We start from the raw sequence: 18,712 nt of genomic DNA, 5'->3' as shown, positions 1-18,712 counted from the left end.
ATACTGCTGCATACTTTGATTGCTGGCTAGGCATGTAGCTTTCCTTATCTGTACTATTCAAGAGGGCTTGGTCTCCAGGAAATCTTTGAATTCTGAGATATGAGACACTGCAGAAAGCTCTTCTTGGGATGCTTTGGGATGACCAGCCTGGCCCCAATGCTGACTGGCTGACCACTAGGCCAGGGCTAGAGGATGGACTGACCGCCCATGCACCAGGATTCACATGCCCTTTGCTCCTCTCTACCCTTGAGCTCAGGTCTTAATTTATACTTTAAAATTTGTCAATCATCATCATCTGGTCTGGTGGCCAGAGGAGACAGAGACAGGTAGGGGAGAAGGAGAAAATTTGTCCGGGGGGGGGGGACGACAAACTTGCAGGACAGTACGAAATGTGTACAGATCAGGAGGGCAGGAGGGTAAGATGACTGGAAGCCTGAGCCTGTGGCTGGCCAGCGACCCTCCACACAGTCATCCCAAACTGGCTCACTAGACCTCGCCTGCACTCTGGGGACTCGGAGGGTTAACGAAATAATAAAACTCCCAGAGCCCATCAGTCGAAAGGCTGGGTAAATGCAAGCATTATGATCCTCCCGCAACAGATGGGAGCTGTTTAGGATCCTTTATTCCTTTTCCTCTCCCTCGCCCCCCTTCTCCAGCAGCTATGGGGACGAGGAATGCCGGCTGCAGCATCAGATGATCCATCAGCCGGGAGCTTGGCTGTGGGAGGAGGGTGGCTGCTCCCAGAAAGACCCCCACCCCAGACAGCAGTGAGCAGGCCACCGAGGAAGCCTCGGGTCATGGGAAAGGTCCCCTCAGATAGGGAGAGATACACACTAAACAAACGCAGCCACACGATGCACACATTCAAATGCCACCCCAGGGAGTATGTGCACATATGTTCTGTGCGGGTGAGGAGGCCGTGCCTGGCCTTCAGAAAGCAATGTTCAAAAAAAATTCCATCAATCAGACTGCAGTCCTGTGAAGATGAAAACCAGAGGAGACACGCGCTCTGCCCCATCACCAGCTGTCCACCTGAGATGGCTTGGCCACTTTGCTTGGAGATATGCTGCTGTCTTGTCTGGGCTGGGAGGAGCAGGAGAAACAGGAGGGCAAGGAGAGGCGTACCCTTGCTCCTGTTCACCCTCTTCGGGCTCAGCATGGCCTTGAGGGTCGCCTTCCTCCCCACAGTCCTGACCAAGACCAACACCTCGATCTATACCCTGAGCCTGTTGCCGTGAGGAAGCACAGCCTGGGGTTGATGTTCCTATGTGTCACTCTCCTCTGGCTGGTAACATAAACTCCTTGGAGTGTTCTGTCAGAAGCAAGGACATCACGCACTTCACAGAGTGTTGGTTTTAAGTCACATAAAACACCTCACTTGAGAAGAGCAATGTCTGTTCCAGATATGGAACCCAATGCAAGGCTTCATCATGGCAGCGCTTCCCTCACGAAGGCAGAACCGCTGCACATTCAGCACCCGTGAGCCCGTGTCACCCGCCCATTGTTACCACATACCATTTCTAGGAATCTGTTGCTCCTGTTTGAATAAGGACCACTGTTGGTGTGACATGGGCCTGAGAAGACTGGCCTTTGTCCACAGTGCCTGGGACACAGGATCGTGAAAGAGGGTGCTCCCACTCAGTGCCTTCTTTGAGGATCTCAGCTGACACAGGTCCTACCTGTCCCACTCCACCAAACTGATTGTCACCCACCTGTGGGCAGGCAGGCCCAGTGCAGCATAGCTCAGGTGAGTAGCTATATCGTCAGCTGGATCCACAGGAAAGAAAGAGCAAATTCCATTTGAATAGGAATTAAGCTGCATGGCTGCCAGTCTGTGCCTTCAACTGGCATTGACTGGAGATTGTACCTTAGATACAACCAACTATAGGGGTCGCTCTGGGCCCCAGGCGTGGGGTGCGCAGGTATCTCGAGGTCCCCGCCACACCTGGTGAGCCGCGGCACGGGTCTGGCTCTGGCCGTGCCTCTCTGGGAGCTGAGGCGGGTGTCCCGCGGGCTTTTCAGCCGCTTAGGGTCCTGCGTGTCCGCTGCTTTGGTGCTGAAAGTTCCTCTGCTGCTGGAGCGTTGTCCAGCCGAATCCCGCCCTTAATTCACCCGTGTACTTTCCTCAGGAAGCGAGGTCCACTGGCCATTGGACCACGCAGGAAGAGTACGAGAACGGCGAAAGCTAGGAATGTCCGCAAGTCGGTAACGGAGGAGTGCTGCCCCCCGGAGAGGCTAGGTCGCAGGTAGTAAGACACAAGACTCAAGACTCGGCTTAGTCTGTGTTACAGCTTTATTAAGTGTCTCTGCTCTCAGTGATTCAGCAGCTCTGCGACCCAGCTCTCTGTCTATTAAGAGAAAACTAGGATACTTATACCATGGGGGTAGTGGTAAAAGCTTTGGCTGTTAGATGCTTTGTGAGGCATTCTATTTACATATGGAAGTGGGTTTCTGCCAGACTGCTGTCTGCCTGGAAAAATCACACAGGAAAGCATGGTACCTTTCAGTGGCGGGCACTTCAAAAGGAGAGTCAGGAAAGATGCCAGGAAGGCACCCTGCTATGAAAGGAGCCCCAGCACATAACCCCGAGCTGCATGAGCTGTCCGGACATGAAGGGGCTTCTACTTTGCATAACAGAGGTCCCCAACAACCAACCATGGGGTACGTGGTCCATTGGTATACATACCCCAGTGTCTGTGGTTTAGTGTATTCATTGATTTTGACAATGAACTTCATAGGGCCACAGAAAGAAGCACAAAGAGGTCCCTTGCCAGCCAGGGTGCAGGAGAAGGCCAGTTCAGGAATAGTTCCTGGAAGTGATGGCTGAGCCAGCCAAGCTAAGCTGCCCCGATGGTGCTGCCATACCCAGGAGACCAACAGTCACCTAAAGACCAAACCCAGATCTTGGCCAGCATCTTACAGCAATTCTTCTAATGTTTCCAAAGCACTGCTGCAGGGTCAGTTAGCGCTTCCCTACCTGAACACAGCAATCTGGGCTATTACTGAGGGGATTTCCAGCCCTGAAGACAAGGTCTGCCAAGCACAAGCTGTGTTGCGTCTCGCTTTCCCTTACACAGCAAAATCACACAGAAGATAAGTGTTTCTGCCCCTCAAACTCACTGCAAAGCTCTGGATGGCCCCCTGCAGCATCACTCCATCCTGCAGCTCACCAGGTCCACCCTCCCCTGTGGTCACTCTCCTCACAACTTGTTTCTTCTGCAAAGTGCCAACCATCACCTCTGTTTACCAAAGTCAGGCTACCACTAAACTCCAGCCCAGCTATTCATTCCTTACCCCCTGTAATACTAGGCATGGTGGTTCACACCTGTAATCCCAGTAATCAGGAAGTTGAAGCAGGATAGCTCAACATTCTAGGTCAGTCAGGGCTACATGGCTAGAGCCAGTCAAAAAAAAAAAAAAAAACAAAAACAAAAAATCCTCTGTAACCAGCACTGGGTGTCTTGTCTCTACCTTTCAGGGGCTTGGCTTTCAGCAAGATAGCAAGGTGACCCCCCTCTCCGCACCCTCTCCCCACATTCATGGCCACAACACACACTGAGGTACAAAGTTCATTTCTCCTGCTCCATGACCCTGAGGGAAGACATGGCATCCCTGAGGCATTGCAGAGGTGGCTGGAATCTCAATGAGGCTTTGAATATAAAATACAGATCTATCATCTAGGTCAGTAGCTTTCTGTGAATGAGAGCAAAACACCAAAAATCTGCCTTTAAAAATGGGACCAAAATGAGGTTGTTTTCCAGCATCTTAGAGGGGATGTAATTTCCAGGGTCTGTGTACCACAAAAGATTACTTTTATATGAGCAAACTTTAAAATAGCTAAGACTAAGTAACTCAGGAGGCTTTACACACACACACACACACACACACACACACACACACACGTGCTTGTGCATATGTGCTCACACATGTACATGTATGCGTGTATATCCACATGCACACATATGGACATATGACTGTGTTTGGTCTGCATGAATTATTTCCCCAACAGCTAAGCCACTAGAGCCAAGCAACTTCCTGTGGCTTCCTACCTGGCAGCCACTCTCACTGTGGAAGAGACTTCACCACCAGGACTAAGGTAGTTCCACACCTTTGTGGCCCCAAGCAGGAGCAGCAGGGCTTGTAGAGTCAGGGTGTCCAGGCAGTTCTGCAGCTCTGAGACTTAGAGGTCAGTGCCTCAAGAATTGTTGACAGAGTTGCCTCAGTCCTGCCCTTTGCTCACTCTGTCATACCCGGCACGTATCTTTGCCAAATCTCTCTCCTCCCCAACTTCAAGAACTTCCGTGGAGTCCTGGAATCTGGAAACTCCCAATAAATAATAGAAGAGGGGAAACTGAGGCATGTAGAGAAGAATTCAGTGTCAGAGGAAGAAGGCAGGAGAGAGGGGGGGAGAGGAGAGAGGGGGGGAGAGGAGAGAGGAGAGAGAGGAGAGAGAAAGACAGAGGAGAGAGAGAAAGGAGAGAGGAGAGAGAGAGGAAAGAGGAGAGAGAAAGGAGAGAGGAGAGAGAAAAAAGGAGAGAGAGAAGAGAGAGGGAGAGAGGAGAGAGAGGAGAGAGAAAGGGAGAGAGAGGAGAGAGAAAGGAGAGAGAGGAGAGAGAGGGAAAGAGAGAGAAAGGAGAGAGAGGAGAGAGGGAGAGAGAGAGAAAGGAGAGGAGAGAGAGGGAGAGAGAGGAGAGAGAGGAGAGAGGAGAGAGATGAGAGGAGAGGAGAGAGAAAGGAAAGAGAGAGGAGAGAGAGAAGAGAGAGAGGAAAGAGAGAGGGAGAAAAAAGGAGAGAGAGAAGAGAGGGAGAGAGAGGAGAGAGAAGAGAGAGAGGGAGAGAGAGAGCGAGAGAGAGCACCAACATTCTTACTATGCATGGGCACAGGAAAGAGAGTTCATCTGCTATGTGACTAGAAGAGGGGAAGAGACAAGGAGATCCTAGAGTCCTTGGCCAGGGGCACCAAGCGTATACATAAAGGCCTGAGATGCAGTAGGTCAGCACAGGCCCAGGGTCAGGCATGCAGACCAAGGGAACCTGCTGAGTTGGATTCAACCTAGTAAGGACCAGTTACTACAGAAAGTTATAAAGACCATTTATGCTGGGTAGCTTTAGTGTCAACTCGAGGGAGCCTCAATTGGGAAATTGCCACCATTGGACTGGCCTGTGGTCATGTCTGTGGGGTATTTTCTTGATTGTTGAGTGATGTGGGAGGGCCCAGCCCACTGTGGATGGTGCCACCCCTGGGCAGGTGGGCCTGTATTGCATAAGAAAGCAGGCTGAGCAGGGGCCAGGGGAGCAAGTCAGTAAGCAGTGTTCCTCCATGGCCTGTGCTCCAGCTCCTGCCTCCAGGTTCCCTCCCTGAGTTCCTACCTTGGGCTCCCTGATGAACTATGACCTGAAAATGTAAGATAAATAAACCCTTTCCTCCCCAAGTTGGTATTGGTCAGAGTGTTTTGTCACAACAATGTAGAAACAAACTAGGACACCATTTTACATTTTAACCCTTGAGAGAGAAGGATCAGGAGTTTAAAGTATTCTCAACTACATAGCAAGTTAGAGACTGCCTGAGCTAAATGAGGCCGTATCTCAAAACAAGAACAGCAAAAAATATATTTTTACTTGATTTGATATCAGCAGCCTGCTGAAAAGTCAGTAGGCTCTCCTAAACACATCCACACTCTGATCCCTCAAACCTGTGAATCAGCAACCTGACCTTGTGAGAGAGACTTTGCAGATGGAGATCTTGAGATTCAGGGTGATACTGGATTATCCTGGGTCTGATGTTAAATACAGGGTCCCTGTAAGCCCAAGGTCAGTGGGGCCCAAGAGCAGGCCTGTGATGTGGCAGTTAAGGCTAGTGGAAGGGAGGGGCTGCAGCCTGGGGAAGACCAGGAACCCCAGGAGCTGGGCAGACAGTACTCTTGCTGGAGCTCCCAGGGATCTCATCCCGAGGACACCTTGACTGTAGCCTGGTGCGACCCCTTGGCCTGTAAGGCTATAAGGTAATTAGCTTCTGATCTTTCCAGCCTCTAAAGTTGTGGTAATTTATTTCAGCATCAGCAGGAAACAGGGATACTTATTCTTTATGGTACTGAATGTTTTAATATCTCAAATGACTTCAGTCCCTGCTCAACCCCAGAGCCTAGATGTGGTTTCTTCCATAAAATTTATCCTTTGGTGGCTGTTCTCAGATACTTAACTCATCGAATATGGGAAGGTGGTCCCTCTGTTTTCTCACTCTACTGGTTCTTTCCAGAGACAGATCATCATTTGTATCACTCCCAGTTCTTCACCACAGAAAGGGATAATATGGTATTGCTTTCATTTGCTGTGATCAAAAACACTGACCAAAACCATTTTGGGGAGGAAAGAGTTTATTTGGCTTACAGCACAGTCCGTCATCAAGGAAAGCCAAGGTAGGAACTCAGGGCAGGAACCTGGAGCACAGACCACGGAAGAACGCTGTTTACTGGCTTGCTCCCTTGGCCTGTGTTCAGCCTGCTTTCTTATACAACAAAGGACTACCTGCCCAGGGGTAGCATCATCCACAGTGGGCTGGACCTCCCCATATCACTCAACAATCAATAAAATGCTCCAAAGACATGGCCACAGGTCAATCCAATGGAGAAAATTCCTCAATTGATGTTCCCTCTAACCAGATGTGTCACGTTGACACTAAAGCTATCCAGCACAAGCTGACCCCTTGTCAACTTGACACACAACACACTGATACTAAAACACAGCCTTTTCATTTCTTTTCCCCAAGACATACGTTAATATTAATCACAACATAAAACAGTACAACTGTCCTTAAAAAAATTCAAATACTAAGTTCATATTCTCCCTTAAAAGGCTCTTAATTGTGGGCTCCTGTAAAATTCAAAACAAGTACTTCTTTCAAAAGGGAAGATTCAGATACACTTAAGCAAAACAAAAGTCCAGCAAAGTAGCTCCATGCTACTTCATGGGAATCTGGGATTTACTCAGATCTTCTGGGCTCTGAAGGGCTTGGGCAGCTCCACTTCTCTGGCTCTGCCATACACATCATACATAGCTCATCTGATAGGGTCAGACTGGCTCCACTTCAGACCTGCTGCTGCCCTTGGTGGCTGTTCCATGGTCATGACATCTCCAATATGCTGGGGTCATTACTGAAACTGAGGCTGTACCGTCACCAATGGGTTCTCCTGGTCTCTCAGGGTGCCAAGCCTCAGGTTCTCTCCATGACTCCTTCATTCCCCCAACACCAGGACCATACAGGAGACTCTTACATATTACCAAGTACTATGTCCAGCTTGAGATGGAAACTTGGGCCCCTTCTGGACTACAGCTTCTGTGTGCTGACCCTGAGAAAACACTTCTCAGAAGATTTCAGCTCAGTAATATCAGTCTCTAGTTACCCACAGCTGATTTTTCAACCCCAGCTAACCAGAATCAATTGTCCCAATAAAGCAAAGGTTTTAGTTCCAGCTCTGGTCTCTTCTTAATCACAACTGATTCTTCAGCCCCAGCCAACCAGAAACCATAGATTCTCAATTCAGAATATCACACATATAGTCTTGGTAGCCTCCACTTCCCTTTGAAGCTTCACAAGCCAGGCCTCCATCATCTATACCTCTTTCTGTAGAACTGTTCCAAGATCCACAGCAGCAGCTCACTAAGCTCTAAACACTCAATGGATTTTCCAGTCCAAAATTCCACAAACTTCTACAAGCCTTCCCAAAACAACTGGGTCAGGGCTTTCACAGCAATACCCCACTCTTGGTACCAATTTCTGTTCTAGTTTGCTTTCATTTGCTGTGAAAACTCACTGATCAAAATCAATATGGGAAGAAAAGGGTTTATTTGGCTTACAGCACAGTTCATCACTGAGGGAAGCCATAGCAGGAACTCAGGGCAGGAACTTGGAGAACAGACCATGGAAAAATACTGCTTATGGGCTTGCTCCCTTGGCCTGTGCTCAGCCTTCTTTCTTATACAATTGAGGACCACCTGCCCAGGGGTGGCACTACCCACAGTGGGCTGGGCCCTCCCACATCACTCAACAATCAAGAAAATGTCCCACAGACATGGTCACAGGTCAACCCAATAGAGGAAATCCCTCAGTTGCCAAGGTGTGCCAAGTTGACAGCTGAAGCTATCCAGCACATATGGTAAAACCAACCTTTAGTAGTATTGTTATTCCAAATGGCAAAGAGCTTGATGCATGCAGTTAACTCAGCCCAGAATAAACTTAACACAAGGCAAAACCAACCAGGCACACCTGACCCAGGACAAACCCAGCCCAGGGAAGACCATGGGAAAACATGGCCCACGGTAAAGCCAGCCCACAGCAAACCTAGCCCAGGGCACTAGAGATATCAGCAGTGTTTTTGCCTTCACTCAGCAATTCTGAAAGGAATCAGATCATTATACACTGTTGTTTTCTAACACATACTTCTTCACATTTTCCTGAAGGGCTGTGGGGACAGCCAGAGCATTCACACACAGATCTAATAGCTATCTACTGCCTACCTGGGCCACATGTGCCCAGTTATCCTCTCTCAAGCCCATCGATGCTGACTTCCTATGGGCCCCATCCTAGAAGAAAGAATACTAGGTCAGGCTTCCCCAGTGTCTATAGCATTAATAGGCATGTCTTCCAGGGTGTTGAGGCTTCATCTCAAACACTAGGAAGCCTTCATTGGAGGGGCGAGGGTTCCTAGCCACAGGAGGATATGGAGAAAGATTAGGCTGCAGGGGAGGAGAGTTCAGAGCTGCACTTTGTATGCTTGGGATGCTGTGCATTATCCAAGTGGAAGTGTCCAATCTAAGAAAGGTGTAGTCAAAGGAGGTGGTTGAGGATGGACCTGGGGGTATGCCACCACCAAGATTCATGGAGTGGTGTTGCAAAAGCAATAAAAGGATCCCAGAGTGCACAGGTAAAAGGATCCTGTTGGCTGTGGCAAGAGGACTGGACCTGGTGGCCTGGGAGAGCAGGGCTGGGAATGTGGGGGCGGGGGGTGCTAGGAAAGCAAGCACCGCAAGCAAGCAACAATGGAAGTGATCAGGTCTCCACCAGAAGAGCCAGCAGAGCAGAGGGTCATGTTGCAGGGCAGGCGTGGGCTGGGGGACTTTACACTTGGTTTGAAATAGAGCAATACTATGATGTACCTCCCACTCAGAAAAGTATCCTTTCGTGGAACAGCTCTGTGGATGCTGAGCCTCATTCAAGAACCACTCTAGACACCCCTTAGCCCTGAGAAGTGAAGTTCTGAATCTCTGTCTGGGCTTCACATCTCCTGCCCTGACCCCAAAGGAAGCAGACAGCCTGCCTCTGGGAGGAGTCACCTGATGACAGATCCCACAAGCTTCCTTATATTTAAATACTGATTTGTGGGAACCACAAAGAATAGGGAAATCCCATGAAGAGCTACTTGACAGCATCCAGAATGTGTGAATTCCACAGGAAGGATACCCTGCTTCTTCAGCAGGGACTACAATGCATGTCATCAAAAGCAGCCTGGTTGTATGGTGTCTGGTTGCACACAGACGGTGGAAAGGCCTCTGCAGACAGGTGGGGGAAGAGGTGCTGAGAGGAACCACAGCAGAGCATCAAGCACCAGCTTCTGTGATCTCATGGTAATGGAAAAGGGAAAACTTTGAGAAATTTTAGCTTTGAAATCTTAGATATGTGTGTCTCAATTTGAAAATCCAGAGAGGTCAGGAAACTAATAAGAGGGGAGGGGGCGGTGAAGGGCTCCCTGGGAGGGGAGGTAGAATGTAGTGAGATGAAGGAGGAGAGGGGGTAACACAGTAGGGAGGGTTAAGAGGGGAGGGCAGGCCTGAGGAGGGAGTGTGGGACAACCAACACTAAAGGCCCTTACAAAAAGCCATACAGAAACCTACCACTGTAGAAGGTATTTAAAGTATACACATATACATTTTTTAATTTTTATTATTTTTATGTGTATACATGTATTGCCTGCACGTAGGTTAAGTGCACCCATGTTGTGCAATGCCCGTGGGGGTCAGAAGAGGCGGTCAGATCCGCTGGGACTGAAGCTACGGACAGTTGTTTGCTGCCATGTGGGTGCTGGGATTCGAACCCGGGTCTTCTGCAAGAACAGTCAGTGTTCTTAACTGCTGAGCCATCTCTACAGCCCCTACACATATGCATTTTAAAAGCAGTTATAACAGGGGAAGATTGTTCCTACTAGACACGATAGGCTTGCAAAGTAAAAGCCCAGTGCCAGGAATGAACTCCCTCTCTAGAATCTGTTGACCAGGGGTCTCATAGACTGTCAAACAAGACTGGCCATTGCTCCTGCCCTTGGTTACCCACCAGAGCCTCATGGTAAGACCATATTGCTGAAGACACTACATATATGAGCTATAGAACAAAAAAAGGAGAAATCAAGCTGGTGCTGACTCCAAAGCCTCATCTCTGTTGGCTAGCTTTCATAGTGCTAGAAGATGCTGTACATGCTACCAGGAGGCAAAATAATCATCAGCCTTCCCCAGCTGTGAATCATGGAAACACAAGATGTGTCCACCAGTACAACAGTGGCATGAATATTATGTGAATAACCAACCACTTTCTCATTGAATTTAAGGTTCACTTCATAGGATGGAGCCCATACCTGATACTGATACCAGGCCTAGGAACCTAAGGTCACAAGACATAGAGGAGAGCCTAATACTATTATTCTGTTGAACAGATAGAGTCTAGATTGACTCCTAATGGCTTATTGCTACACCCATAGATTAATGCATTACTCCACTCTCAGCAGAGAAGCTTCCTTATGCAGCACATGGTGATTTACACAGAGACCCATAATTGACCAGCATGTAGAAAATAAGAGGCTGCAGACTCCTTATCCCTGAATAGGACACTTATACCAAACCTCTCCCTCCCAAGGCTCAGAGATCATTGCAGAAGAGGAGGTGGAATGATTGCAAGAACCAGAGATGGTGGAGGACCATAAGGAAACAGAGTCTTCCAGACAGCTGGTCAGTTAACTCACATGGCCTCACAGCAATGGTGATGGCATGCACAAGTCCCACCTAAGCCCAATCCAGACAAAATCCCAGTGTAAATGTGCTTCAGAAGTGGGTGAGAAACCCCAACCCTACCTGAGGAATTATTGTCAACCAATTGCTGCTGGGGGGGGGGGGGGGAGTCAATTTAAGGATGAGACTCTTGGTAGTTTAACCATGAACCCACACCAAAGGACATTTGGAGACACATATTTGACTCTACAGGCACATATAATATATAAATAATATATATTTATATGTATAAATAAAATATGCATAAAGTATAAGCATATAATATATGCATAATCTATACAATTAGAGTATATTAGATATATATTTATATTACATGAAATCAGGTGGGGATAGTAAGAGGGACTTCAGATAGGGAGGGATCTAAATAGAATCAATATATATTGTATGAAATTCACAAGGCAATTTAAAAAAAGGAGACTAAGGGTGGCAGGATGTTACCGATTTTGAGCTTCAGTGAGGGCGATCACACTTCTTTATTTGGGGAATGTTTGAAAAAGTTCTCACTAAATGTTTTAGTTAGTATACAAAATAATGGGTTTCAGCTAGGTGTGGTGGCGCGTGCCTTTAATCCCAGTACATGGGAGGCAGAGGCAGGCAGATCTCTCTGTATGCTCTGTATGATCTCTCTTTATCTAGGATCGACACAGTGAGTTCCAGGTCAGCTATGGCTATAGGAAGGTCCTGTCTCAATATTATAATAATGATATAATAATAATGGGTTTCATATGACATTTTCACACACACGTCATACCTTACATTCTCCCTCCCAGACTTCCCCTCGTGTCCCTCCTGCCCCGTTTCACTGTCCCCACTTCCTCTTTGACCCTTTCACTTTCATGTCATGTATATACATGTGAGAGAAAATATGTGGAATTTTGCCCCTGCCCCAAACCCTTCCCTTGTTTTCCTACCTCCTCTCCCTGGGTCTATCTGGACATTTTCAGGTAAAGGTTTGACAAGGCTAGACTTACTGCTACAGCTGCAACTGGGTATGGTCTGCTTCCCAAGTTCTCTGCTCTCCAGGAACATGACTCTTCCTCTCCCCAGCATACCCTTCTCCCAGCTAAGGGAGAACAATGCCTCTGACAAGGGCCATGAGCCAGCACCTCTAGGTACCTGCCCATCACACAGCTCTTCCGGTAGGCCCAGAGGTCTGCAGAATCAAGTCACGGCTTCAGATCTAGAAGGACACCCAGGAAAGTGGAGAAATGAGGACCAGCATCCAAACCCTCCTGAAGGGAAACACTGTGTTCCAGCACTGAGAACCTGGACAGAAAACCACTGCCGTCTTTACAACTCAAAGAAACAGGGCAACATTGTGCCAGAGATTTGCAAATAAAACAGGGTAGGAGGGAGTGGGAGAGGAGAAGGAACAAACTCAAATCATGAAGGAAAAGAGGGAAAACTGTGCTCCACACAGTGTTTGTGAGCTTAGCTTTCTTGTGACACTGCAGTCAACAGGCAGCCATCGAATAGCTAGTGAGGAGCAAAGGTAACAGCTGTTGAATGGGGGGCCAAGCAAGCTCGGGGCTTTTGGCGTGTGGCTGGCTGCTGCTTGAGAGATTTGTTACACATGACAAAGTGACATCCAAGACTTTTAAAGGCAACAGTGTGCACAGCTTGGCACCAAACTGGGGCAGTCCTGGTCCCAATGCCAATGGAAGTCTTTAAACAGGAGCTGTGGATGGGTCCCTGCTGAGGAGGCAATGCTCGGCTCTCACAGCCCTCCAAGGCAACCAAGGAATTGTCTGCAGAGAAAGGAAGCCAGCATGTCACAAACTCAAACCAGTGTCCTGCTTCCCAAGAAGAGCTCCTCAAGAAATGTATGGAAGGATACTCAGATCCTTCCTACCTTCCTGTTCTGTGTGAACCTTATTGGCCATTTTCAACATGGCACTCTTATGAGAGCAGATCCCATCTCTGAGGAGCCAGGAAGAGGCCCAACTGCTGTTCCAAGGTCTGCCGAGTCCTTAGCTGGTATCGCTCCAGAGGAGGTCAGCAGGATCAGGCTGACAGACACAGATACCTTCTGCAAAGCACAGAGCCAAGAAGGTACAGTTGGAGGAGACTCAGGATGGAGATGTTTTAGAGCTCACTGACCAACCAGCAGTGATGGGACACTGCCTAGCCCACACCATGAGTGGAGGCCACCTGGGCCAGTGAATTTGAAATTTCATTCTGTTTTAATTAGCTCAGATTGAATCAGCTCCATGTGGTTTGGGGTTACCATATCAGATAACACTTGCCAGCCTCTGAAGCTGTCACTTTACACGTGCATTTTCAGGTTAAAGTGTCTATTTGTGGCGCCTGAAGATGGGAAGCAGCAACAACATGACTTAAATGTCAGGAAGAGCTGACAACGCAGGCAGGTCACACTGTGAGCTACGTACTACATTCTTCAATTCTCTTGATATTGGGGACAAGCCTCCTTGAGATTTCAGACTAGCCACTGATCATTAGCATTCAAAACATTGAGAATTCCTATGGCTGGTGCTCTCACTGTGGCAGGAAGTCTCTTAATGATGGCTCCTGAGATGACTGCTTCCCTGTCCCACAGCACCAGTCCAGTAATGGGCAGGTCTGTTTTCAAGGAGATCATACCAATGACTCTGTACATCTAAGACACCAGGATCAGGGAGCTAAAGAGACCCAGTAAGTTCATTAGTATAATCTCCTGATTTGAGCTAAAAAAGACTGTATAGTCATCTATTGCTATGCAACAAATTACCCTGGAATTTAATAGCTTAAACAATAAATATTGACCATCTCATGCAATTTCTGGAAGCAACTGCAAGGATCTGGGAGGGGCTTGGCCAGATGGTACTGGCCCTGGGAGCTTCATGAGGCTGTAGCATCGAAGGCTTGCCAGGGGCTGGAGGGGCCACTGCCAGGTGGGCTCACAGCCATCGTCTTTTTGCACAGGCTTCTTGCCAGGGACAACTGAGCATCCTCCAGACATGGAGCTTGGCAAGAGATTGGAGTGTGAGAGAAAGAGACAAACGATGATGTGCCTGCAGCCCAACCCGACAACTCCACACACCCTTCTGCCATGTTCTGAGGCCGCACAGCCAGTTTTAACAGACCATGGCTGGGTGTAAACTCAGGCGGCAGGACCACCTGGGCTCACCTTGGAGACAGGGCTTATCTCATCTAAATCCATTCTAGCTGATGAGTTTGACCTTTCTCCATTTCAAATTCAGTCCAAGTTTAGTAACACGTCATTTTTTAAAATGAGACAGGAGTTCATACCCAGAAGGGGAAAATCCCTGCCCACCAGTTCCCTGGCCACCTCTGAAACTGTGCCTTTCCAGCTCAGCCTTAGCCAAAACTTAGAACCTGACAGCCTGTTCCATGTGGTGACTCTTCCTTTTTAGATTTTGCTTATGGTTGGCAAGAGTGGAGAGTCTTCCATCACTGACTCCTTATCCCACAGGGCAAATCACACATGCTGTGAGATGGTGTGTGAGGTACCAGGAGAATCAAGTCAGAGAAACCCACACATTAGTTTGTTCCCCCTGTCTGCTTTGACAAAGGCACGACTCATGGAATTATCCAACCGGCACTCACAGACCTCTCACACTCCAAGTGCTGTGTGGGGCTAGCAAGAGAGGCTCTCAAAAAACACATGGTCCCAGACTGGAGAGACGGTTCAGTGGTTAAGAGTACTGGCTGCTCTTGCAGAGGACCTGGGTTCAGTTCTCAACACTCACATGGCAGCTAACAACCATCCATAACTTCAGTTCCAGGGGATCCAATGCTCTCTTCTGGCCTCTGTGAGCATTACATGCACATGTGCACTTACATGCAGGCACACATATACACACATAAATTAAATTTAAAAATCCTAAGAAAAAAAAAATACATAGTCTCACTCCAAGTTTTACTTAAGTTCAATTGTATTATGTCAGAGGAAATGGGTTCCTTCCTTAGATTTAAGCAAGTTTCTTAACACGTGTATCCCCTTAGTCGTGTCATGCTTGGAAACACAAGTCAGCACTTTACCTATGTATGGGCCAGTCACTCCGCAGGTCTCCAGTGGAGAGCAGGAAGCAGGCATTGAGGGACCACAGTGAGAACACTTGTTTTCAGTCAGAGACAGCTCAAGGCAGAGCTTCTTATTCACCCTCAGCCAGGATCTCAGAGATAAGAATTTTTCACTGCTCTGCAAATGTTACCAGAATCCTCAAGAGCACATGAGTATGAGTTCTGAGGTTATAAATAAGTTTTAGCAAGTTTTTCACAAATAAGGAATTTATAGATAATGAGGGTCGAGCGTTCTTATACATGGCTTGGGGCCATTTGAAAGGAGGTTGAATATGTGGGATGGGGTAGAACACCAACAGTCAGTGACTGCCATAGTCATGTTAAAGAGAATTTTGCTTTGGTCTGAAAGCTCTGAGGCGCCATCGGTGACTTCATATGAGGCCTAGTGATCAGGATTGTTACAGAGCTCCACAACACACTAGAGAGCTGGCCTGAGACTGGCCAGTGTCATGCTATGTCTGAACAGCCACTCATCCCCTCAGATGCGTAGACAGACTTTGACATCAGCTAAGAACAACCAACCTATAGAATGCTGGGAGCCATGAGAGATGGGTGGGGAATGGAAGACACCAAAAATCCAGAGCTGTCTCCACAGCACGGCCTTTGCAAGTTCACCAAACTATCTTATGAGAGGCACCTCTGCAGGGATGAAACCATGTCCTTAGGGCATCAGGGCTTCACCCTTTCCCTCCCTCTTAGCCCTGTGGCCATGGGTATCACTTAGTGATTCCCCCAATGGAATTCACCAGGCAGCCTTGGCATGCCTGCTTCCTGGGCTTGGTCTCACTGGAATGTGCCTCCCCTCTGTGCTCTTTCCGTAAGGGGCCCCACATGGGACCAGCCCCCACGTGATGGCACAGACAGTGCAGCAGATGAAGACACAGAGAATGAGACACATCAGAAGTCTGGCTCACCACAAGCCCACAGTAGTGGGGACGGTCCTCTTCTCCATAACAAGGATGGTGTTTGCCATGAAATGCCATTGATGGCTACTGATCCCACACAGTGGTGCCAATGGCCAGTCCTCAGCAGAGGATGCCACCCAGCAATACCATCTATGCAAGTCTGAGTAGATTGTGGTCCCCGTGGGGCATGGCCAAGAGCCCAACACTGACCACCATGCTTACTGGGCTGGGAATGCTATCAGCCTCCCACAGGCTGCTCTGGCATCCTGAGATTCCAAGAAAATGCATAAAATTCTGCAGTTACAAGGCTCTACATTGGGTGTGCACATGAAATGGAGCAGGAACATTGGACCATTGGGGGTGTTCCCAGGAAAAGAGAGTGTCCACATAGGAGTGGCCAGAGCAAGTGCTGCCTGCTGTGCCCCTGTACTGACTGCTCCCAATTCATGTGACACATGGACCTTAAAAGTGTGGTGCCTTCCAGCACACCACTGGTGGGAATGTGGGTTCATATAGCCAAACTAGAGTTAGCGAACCATCCCCTTTGGGTACATACCTAAGTGAGATGAAGTCAGTCTGTGGGAGGGACACCTGTACTCCCCTGTACAATACAGTACTGTATACAAGAGCCAAGACACACAATCAACCTGAATGTCCTCTAATGGATGAGCCAGTAATGGTGACTGGTACATGCACACCAGCTAGCACTGTTAAGTCATAAAAATGCAGTCCTATCATTTATAGAAACATGGATGGAACTGGGGTTCATTATACTAAGAAGGCCAGGCACAAGCCTTACTCACATGTACAACATGAAGATTTTATACACACACACACACACACACACACACACACACCACCGAGACAGAGGTTAAAACAGCGGTTACCATGGCATGGGGAGGAGGAACCACAAAGTAGCATACTGCTCATGAACAGGCCCAGGTCATGGACCATCCAAAGACAACAGGTGATATAGCTACGCTGTGTGCTGTATGTCTGCTCTTATCAGACAAAGGTCACCTTGTGAGACGATCTATGTGACCATCTGTTTGCTATGGTCACCATTTATTACCTGTATGGATCCCATAACCCCATGTTGTAAGCCTCAAATGCATGAGATAAATCTATTTAAAGAACAGGATTAGGGGGCTACAGAGATGGCTCAGCAGTTAAGACCCAGGTTTGAAGCCCAGCGCCCACATAGCTGCTAATAATGGTCTGTAACTACAGTTCCAGGGGGTACAATGCCCTCTCTGTCCTCCTCGGGCATTGTACGACAGGGGTGCACTTACATACATGCAAGCAACATACTCATACACACAAAATAAAGGTAAAAGAACAGGAACAGGTGCTTTCTCAAGCACAGTGAGCTGTGAGCTGGGGGATACCCAGCACACTAGGAAATCAGAGCTCTTTCGAAGGGTGACCTTCACAGGAGGGAGGCTGATTGCTCTTTTCTACCTGATGAGAAAGCCACCACAAAAGGAAAAAGGTTGTGCCAGCTCTGGAAGGGGCTGGAGCCGCCCTTCCTGTATCCCGTTACCTCATGGCCTCTTATCTCACACTCATTATGAAAGATTCCACAGCCTGTGCCAAAATGAGGTGCTGGCTGAAGTTCGTACCCCTTCTTATGCAGGGATCCTCCTTGGAAGACCTGAACGAATCTCGGGGACTTTCCTGCCAGCCTCTGTCCTCCTTCCTGTGACCTCATTTGTTCTGCAGGCTCCTCAGTGATCCCTGAATTAGAAATGAACCTGCCTGTTGTTCTCTTCTCACCTGAGTCACTCTTTAGATCTTCAGTTCACCAGTGGAGGTCTCATGCTACGTGGTCTGCAGGTTTCCTGCCAGTGGGGTTTTCTGCCATTCTAGATGCATCTGCAGTACCTGACCCGGCAGTAGGTGGCATCTTTCTCAACTACACAGCTTACTCATGGGTTTCCTGGTGTGGTAAACCTTTCACCCAATTTTGTTTCTTCCCAAAGACCCTATCTCACCTTCTCCTTATAGATACCCAGGCATAGATAGTGTCTCGATGTCAAAGGGTCCACACGAACCAGACTGTAACTCCCCCTTCTGTCTGTCTTACAGACCCTCAGCAAGAGAGACTTTTCTCATGCTCAGTTCTGGAGACAAGTCTCAGACCACACCTGAGATTGTCAAGAGTCAGGTCTGGCTCTACTTTGCTTCTAAGGAGCAAGCTGCCTTCATCCTAATTTCCAGTGCTTCTGTTTCTGACTCCAGCAGGTACCAGACGCAGACTGATTGTCCCTACCAGCTGCTCTGACTTAGGAAAACACTGGACATTCTAGACAATCTACCTGCATAGGCCTTCTCAGAAGAACCTGAGTTACACAGACACAGTTCTTCTCAGAGCCAGAGATATGTGGGTACAGTCTCCTTTAGAATCAGGGGCGTGTGGGCACGGTCCCACTAAAAGCCCGAGTACATGGGTGCAGTCCTCCATATAAGGGGAGGTCACGTGGGGAGTGTCAGAGTGAAGTCAGGGGACACCTGTCTGTCTCTCCCCATGTCTGTACCACTATGTCATCAGCCTTGCATTCTGGGAGGGGCAAGAAGGATGGGAAGGAATCCTGGGGTCCTGTTTATGCCATGCTAGAGAGGCAGTGATAGGAGGTGGTATGAGCTACCAGCACAACACAGCTATGGCTCCTTACTGAACATTGCCCAGTCTCAGTCTATGGAGGTGGCAG

General features: G+C 48.4%; 1 long non-coding RNA gene across 1 annotated transcript in view; it reads right to left on the bottom strand.

Annotated features, from left to right (window-relative positions):
- LOC115072087 overlaps positions 1-4,153 on the bottom strand; it is a 14,558-nt gene extending 10,405 nt beyond the window's left edge. Inside the window, exon 1 of the long non-coding RNA XR_003851150.1 lies at positions 4,050-4,153. This is a non-coding gene — a long non-coding RNA (uncharacterized LOC115072087). The remainder of the gene's footprint in view (positions 1-4,049) is intronic.
- Positions 4,154-18,712: the final 14,559 nt, after the last annotated feature.

This window comes from Nannospalax galili, unplaced genomic scaffold (genome assembly GCF_000622305.1).
Source record: "Nannospalax galili isolate Female #2095 unplaced genomic scaffold, S.galili_v1.0 scaffold60, whole genome shotgun sequence".
In the NCBI taxonomy this organism is placed as follows: domain Eukaryota; kingdom Metazoa; phylum Chordata; class Mammalia; order Rodentia; family Spalacidae; genus Nannospalax; species Nannospalax galili.
Note: the sequence above shows the minus strand (reverse complement) of the source record. Positions and strands in the feature narration are given on the sequence as shown.